We start from the raw sequence: 7,530 nt of genomic DNA, 5'->3' as shown, positions 1-7,530 counted from the left end.
GCTTGCCATATCTAGATGCGGACATTGCTCATGCTAAAAGACTTCATAGCAGAAATTGCTCTAACATTTGCTTGGCCATATCTAAATGCAGAACTCGTCAACTGAGTCACTTTTTAGTGCTGCAAATAAGGTGCTAGATGACAGCATTGAGAGAAAGAATGGAGACATACGTCCTGTACGATAACTGTAAATTATAAATTGTAGCATGGTTGAAATTTGCATCTATTAGGTGTCACTCTATACTTCATATCTTGGCTTTGCCTTTAACTTTTGTAGGAACTCTTCTATTTAGTTTAGGTGCATTGCTGTGAATTCCTATCTTAAACTCTGATTTCTATATTCTACCAAGTTATTTTATTGGCTTTTGCAATTCTATCTGATAACTCTCTTAACAATGATTCCTTGTTTATCAGTTCTAGAAGAGGCTATTAGGATTCCTCCCAGCATCTCAGCCAAATTAAAAGCTCACCAGGTTGTTCTGATATACCTGCACATTTATTAGCTGTTTTATGTTTTCTAGGTTTTGTTTCTGAATTTGGCTTTATTATTATTTATATTTTTTATTATGATTTTTTTTGTTTAAAAAGTCCATATATATCAGCATATCATATTATGGTGATGCTAGGACAATAATGCTCTTGTTTCCCCTACTTTCTCATTGTTTTTTTTAAACTTATTTATAGAATCTATTCACAGATCTAGCAGGGTTACGCCAAGCTACCACCCTGCTAGATCTGTGTATTCTGGTCAAATTTGAACACATCATTCTGTTCATGTTTATTTTCAATGTATTTATATAAAGCTGGCCCTCTTGTGTTCCCTGCCTGCTATCGGAAGCCATCTAGGTTGCTGCCAGAAGGAATATATTTAAAAAAAAAGGGTTGATTTTTGCCGGCAGTTGTGAAAACCGCTGGCAATTTTATTACTTTATTTGACTTTGCCGATGGTTTTTTAACCGCCACCAATACCTTTCCCGGCAGTTCTTAAACCGCCGGGAAAAGTAAAAACTTTGCCGGCGGTTTTAAAAGACTATTTATCGGCGGTTTAGAAAAACCGCCGGTAAAAGTAAAAAATTTTGCCGGCGGTTTTTTAAAACCATCGGTAAATAGTCTTTTCCGACGGAGGTATTTCCGGCGGTTATAATTACCGCTGGTAAAAGTTTTACCGGCGGTTTTTTTACTTTTTTCGGCGGTTTTTTCACCGCCGGAAAAAATCAAAACTCTTGTAGTGACTTGAAGGTGACTTGGCTGGGCAGTGTTCCAACGACTCTGGAGATCTGGAAGGTGGTTGATGTTTGGAGATTAATCTCCAACAGTGATTTACGAAGGAGATCCAGCAACAGATTTGGAATGGGCGAGGTAAGATGTTGACGAACGGATCCTTCAGATTGCATTCTATTCTTGACTGTCACTATATCGAATCCTTCCGATTTCCATTCTGTCCAAGGCGAGCGTGATTCCGTCACAGGTGAAGCGGACGGCCCAGAGAGTTGCGACCAGACCAGAAGTCTAGTTCGACCAGATCGATAAGCTTCCTATAGGCACGGCTGGGTGTTGCGGTTTTGATCGAGAATTCTGATTGGAGTTTTGTGGGGTGTTGTCGCTTGTTAGGTCAGTGATTTTGACCCAGACGGTAAGAAGCGGATCTGGGCAACTTCTTGAACCCATTGTAGTTGCTACCAGATTTTGGAAATACCAAGTGAGAGCAGTTCCTTGGCTGTCGACTCCTTTTGCTTGAGTTAATCGAGTGGCCTTCTTCAGTTGCTTCACCCTTCCTCCATTCCATAAGCAAAGCACTAAAAAACAAGCTTTCTTACCAGAGTTACTTCAGCAAGGAGTACTATTGTGAAGCCCCAGCGTTAAAGGTTGTTAAATCAGGAAAATTTTGTAAGATCAACAATGGTGGGAGCAACGCGGATGAAGAACCTTGAGTCCCAAGTGTAACAATTTCACTCGATAGTAACTAATCTGCAAGCTTGAGAGGAATTACTAGAGATCAGATCCAATCGCACCCATGCAACAATCATGGCAATGGATCGAAGTTAGATTCCTCACTGGGGGGCTTGGAGAGAAGGATGAATGGAATCATAGATGAAGTCAGAACTCAATTTAGAGATCAACTACATAATTTAATGGTCATGTTCTATCGCCAAAATCAGTCATCTATGAATGGGTCGACTTCAAATATTCCAAAAAGTACTGGGAGGTCTTTTGCCACATCATTCTTTGCTCAATCTGGTGTTGCATTCCCTATTTTTCATCATGCAGGAACCATTCAAGGAGTTCAACAACCTGCTGGGAGCTTTTCTAGTGGTTGTTTAGCCTCAAACAATCTCCCTATTGCTCTTTCTCAGATATCTAATGGCAGCTCACATGATCATTCAAGGGGGTAGGACACATTCACTGAAAATAGAGATGTTGATTTCTATTTTAGCCAAGGGAATTTTTCTATTAGTTATGATCATGAAAGTAGTTCTCTCCAGCAGCAGCAAATTCAAAGGGGTGAGGAATTTTGGAGGCTGGTTGTAGCTGGAAAAAAAATAAGGGAGGTAGCTGAAGAAGTTATAGGTTTTACCGAAGGGAGCGAAATTTGCGTTGCTGTATTGGTTCCTCCTCCAGTTGGCAAATCCGAATGCTGGTCTGTTGCATTAATAGATGAACAGATGGTTGAAAATGGTGTGGCAGCAAGTCATGATGTTATTACGGTTGAGAGAAAAGAAAAGAGGAAAAAGCCTAGAAGGATAAGAATGAAAGAAGCATTAAACTGATAGAGAAAGCTGGGATTGGATGAATAGGAATAGCTCAATATAATAAGTTTCTTGGGGACAAGAAACCTTTCAAGGTGGGGAAATTGTCATGACCCTAGGAGCAATAAAGGGGCATTATTGTAATAGGGTATAATAGTTAGTTAGGGATATTTTACAAGTTGTTAGAAGCACATGGGTGCTGTTAGGATATTGTTAGAAATTAGTTAAGCATCTAGGTATGCCTATAAAAAGGCCAATTGTAAATAGAGAGGGGCATGCTTAAATTGATTAATGAAACTCTCATTTTCCTCTCTAAATTTCTCTCCATTCTCCCTCTCATATCACTTAACTTTCTCCCTAATTCTGTTCAATCTCCCCTTTCATTTCTTCTCTGTTCTTCCCTAAATTCCTTCTAAACCCTTCTAAGACCCTAGCCAAATCCTAGGGTCATGACATGAGCTCAAATACCCTACATTGCAAATCAATGCATTGCGGCTGGTCATGAAGTGCGAGCTGGGCCTCCTGAAGAGCAGCATTTGCTCTTTTAGCTCTAGCTAAAATATGAGAAAAATGTTGCTTGTTGAGTTGTTTAAGAGGCCCATTCAATCGCTTAAGCTTTTTGCAAAGGATAAATTGTTTAGTATCGAAAATATCCTGGCACTAAATGGTATTAATCATGGCATGAAAGCTTTTGTGGTTGGACCACATAGTAAGAAATTTAAAAGGAGCGCGGTTAGGCTTACCATGATGTAACAGAGAAATGATGCAAGGCGAATGGTTTGATAAACAACCTGGGGGTAGAAAATTCACTTGCCCAAAAACGTTAACGAGGAGCCATTGATTGTTGACAAAAGCTCTATCTAATTTGGACTAGACTTAGTTGTTACTTCAAGTAAAGAAGCACTCCATAGCAAAACAATAGTCATGGAAATCCTTGGATTTAGAAGTTAAAACAACTAACCCATTGCATTTTTCATTCCCCTAAGCACATTATTGAAGTCCTTGAGGATGAGCCAAGGAGAATTACAAGTCATGCCAAAATCGAGAATATTATCCAATAGAGGCCTCCTGCTAACAATTGAGTTAAAAGCATACGCAAAGCTAACTTGGAACGAGAAGGAACATACCTTACAAGCAGCTTGACAGTGGATAACTTGGGGGGACACATCCAAAGGCTTTATGTAAGCACCTTAGGCAGATCCCACATTAGCCATGCAAATGGGGAGAACTGGGCATATAAGTGCGGAAGGTGTTCTATATAGTGACGTGCGTTTTGGGATTAAATCCTAGAGCGATAAAACCAGGGATTGGTTGTGACCTGAACCGGATAATACGTTGCTATGTGGACCCCTGCCGTTACAGAATGGTATCAGAGCTGACCCCCGAACCTCTGAGCGCAGTGGTGGGGCAAACCTCAACGAGGACGCTGAGTCCCAAGGGGGTGTGTGTGTAAGCACCTTAGGCGAATCCCACATCGGCCATGCAAAGGGGGAGAACTGGGCATATAAGTGCGAAAGGTGTTCTACATAGTGACGCGCGTTTTGGGATTAAATCCCAGAGCGATAAAACCGGGGATTGGTTGTGACCTAAATCGAACAATACGTTGCTATGTGGACCTTTGCCGTTACACTTTATAAGCACAATGGCTGGATTCCAAAGAACCAAAATTCTTCTTGTAACTACCCATTAGAGGACCCAGTATTTATTCAAGAATTATTTAATTAATTGTTGAAGTATTGATTAAGAGATTTTTCCAATTAATTATTTAATGTGGCAATTTAGAGATTTTGAAGGAAAAGAATAGCATTTATTTCTTTTTAATGTTGGAGTTAAAGAAATTTGCTAAGGTGACAATTTATATTTTTAATTAAGAGAATAGTATTTAAATAACATTTATTTTGTGGAAATTAAATGCAAGGGCATGAAGGTAATCTTGGAGTTTTATTTTTCATTGAGAGTGTTAATAATAATTTTTGTATTATTATTAATCAGGTGAGATTATGTATTTAAAGGAGAATGAGAATCCATGTATGAGATGGATTTGGATTGAGAGTCTCCTAGTTAGATTTGGAGAAGGAATCCAAGTTGTAGAAGAAGTGTGATCTAGGGCTTTATGTCTATATATAGAGTCCATTAGTTTAGTTTTTCTTCACGCCATGTGAAGAACCAAGAGGCCAAGAGATAGTAGGGGCTTGCTAGAGTCTTCAGGATCGCTCTAGGGTTCGATCAGAGAGTTTTATCAGGCAAGTATTCTTCCTGTAATCCCTTCCATTACAGGTTCATATAAGTTTTTCAGATTATTCCAGTTCTTCATTGAGTTCTCAGATTTTATATCAGTAAGCAGAGACGTATATATATATGCGTATAACAGTGAAGTTATGAGCAAATTTTATTAATCCTTATCCATTTTGGATTGCAAGTTCTATTAATCCTCATCCATTTTGGATTACAAGTTCTATTAATCCTCATCCATTTTGGATTGCAAGTTCTATTAATCCTTATCCATTTTGGATTGCAAGTTCCAGTAATCCTCATCCATTTTGGATTGCAAGTTCCAGTAATCCTCATCCATTTTGGATTGCAAGTTCTTTTAATTCTCATCCATTTTAGATTGCAAGTTCTATTAATCCTTATCCATTTTGGATTCCAAGTTCCAGTAATCCTTATCCATTTTGGATTCCAAGTTCTATTAATCCTTATTCATTTTGGATTGCAAGTTCTATTAATCATCATCCATTTTGGATTGCAAGTTCTATTAATCCTCATCCATTTTGGATTGCAAGTTCCATTAGTCCTCATCCATTTTGGATTGCAAGTTCGATTAATCCTTATCCATTTTGGATTGCAAGTTCTATTACTCTAAGTTCTAATATCCGGATACCTTGTATCGTATCCAGATGTATCTAGAGTTCTTGGAGTATGATATCCGGATGGTTTGTTTATACATCCGGAAAGGTCAAGATAATATCCTAATGTCTCGCCTGATATCCGGATGCCTCCCTCAAAAGTTAAATTTTTCATTCGAATAGTCCCCAGTTATATTCGTATGCATCAGTGAGATATCCGGATGACCAGAATCATATCCGGATGTCCTAGTTCATATCCGAATACTTCCCAACATATCTGAATAGCTTCTGCTTTGAATGTCAGTGTATCCGGATGAGCCTTCTTCATATCCGGATGTCTTTCATCATATCCGGATATCCTTCCTGATATCCGGATGATTGTTCCAGAAATCCAATTTAGCTTCCAGTGAGTCCTAATTCAAGTTTAATTCAATTAATGTATTCAATACCTTCCAACATTGAATTCATAAGCTAGAACATGACAAGTTAATCATACCCATACCCTAAATCATAGTTCATTGAATCTTTGTATTCTAACATATAGATGAAGATCATATCATGTTCAGCATTATTATAACATGATCAGCATTATTTTGTGAGATTATGTGCATACATTTTGGTATGAGCATTGAGCATGACTTTATATGGAGCACTACATATCGTGTGCTAGCATTTATGTGAGCATTGCATTGCATTATGTGCGCCAGGCGGCTTGTCCGCGGGGATCCCATTAGTTTTAGTTTCAGCTCAGTTTATGAGTTGCTCGACTGGTGGCAACCAGGGGGCTAGGGGCTTTGCCCATAGTATGTGCTTACAGTTTTTATGTATGCAGGTTTCAGTTCAGACAGGTATGTATTATTAGATTATGTGGGCCTATAAGCCAAAGTTGCATACCTGCATTTAGTTTACAGTTTATGTGCATTACATTTTATGAATGCAATCAGACAGTGATTATACAGTACAAGTTCAGTGAGTTATTTATCAGTATCGATATTCTTTGATTCAGCTTCAGTATTCTTTTCAGCTTATTACTTGTTGAGCTTTTGTAGCTGACCTTGTACTCTTCACCCCTCCAGGTTCTAGCAGGGGAGTATCAGATGTGGGGGCTAGCAGCAGTGTTCAGTAGTGTGTGTACGTGAAGCCGCTCAAGATAAAAGATGTCTGGGAGTCTGTTGAGTTTTATAGTGTTTTCTCAGTTTAGATCTATTTTATATTTCAGTTGAGGGATTGTCCCTCAGACAGAGTTTATGGTTTTTAGTCTGTATTAACTCAGAGTTTTTTTTTCCAGTTGATTGAGATGTTCATTCATGGTATCAGATTGCAATTTATCAGCTAGTTTTATTTTTATTTCCCGTAGCACCTCTTCTCGGGCAGTTCTAGGAGAGGGGGTGTTACACTGCTAGCTTTATGTGACTCAAAATTATTGAATTCCATCCACTCGGGAAACTTACCAATTTGATCGGCCATGGTCCCCATTGAGATATTGCTCACCCTTACACAATCTAAGAATCGCGATAAACAAAAATCGCAAAAGAGAGTTCCGATCCTTACAGAAATTGCTTAACTACTCATTAAAATTGAAAAGTCCAATAGTAGGAAAATCCAAAATTTGAAATTTGAAGTTTTAAACTTCAAATATGCCGAGAATAATACCTCAAATGCAGCAAAAATTACTAATTTCGAGTGCCTAATCCACTATCCCTCCATGATTGCATCTCCAGGTGAGATTAATCCATGGAGAACAACAAAGCAGAAGGAGAACTAACAAAGCAAGAGGCAGTCACGCAAGTAGATTCACACCTAGTTGAGAGCTTCTCTCTCTAACATCTTAACTTACTTAGAGCTCTTTCTTGACTGAGAGCTCTTTCTTGATTCTATGGGTGGTGGTGCATGGCCATTCTTAGTTGGTGGAGCGATTTGTCTGGTTAATTCCGTTAA

The 7,530-nt window shown here is 38.7% G+C and overlaps 1 non-coding gene across 1 annotated transcript; it reads right to left on the bottom strand.

The window, feature by feature from the left end:
• Positions 1-2,186: 2,186 nt before the first annotated feature.
• Positions 2,187-2,267, bottom strand: LOC127805426 (small nucleolar RNA snoR35). Its single transcript, XR_008024152.1, has one exon. It is a non-coding gene; the product is annotated as a small nucleolar RNA snoR35 (small nucleolar RNA).
• Positions 2,268-7,530: the final 5,263 nt, after the last annotated feature.

This window comes from Diospyros lotus, chromosome 6, assembly GCF_014633365.1.
Source record: "Diospyros lotus cultivar Yz01 chromosome 6, ASM1463336v1, whole genome shotgun sequence".
In the NCBI taxonomy this organism is placed as follows: domain Eukaryota; kingdom Viridiplantae; phylum Streptophyta; class Magnoliopsida; order Ericales; family Ebenaceae; genus Diospyros; species Diospyros lotus.
Note: the sequence above shows the minus strand (reverse complement) of the source record. Positions and strands in the feature narration are given on the sequence as shown.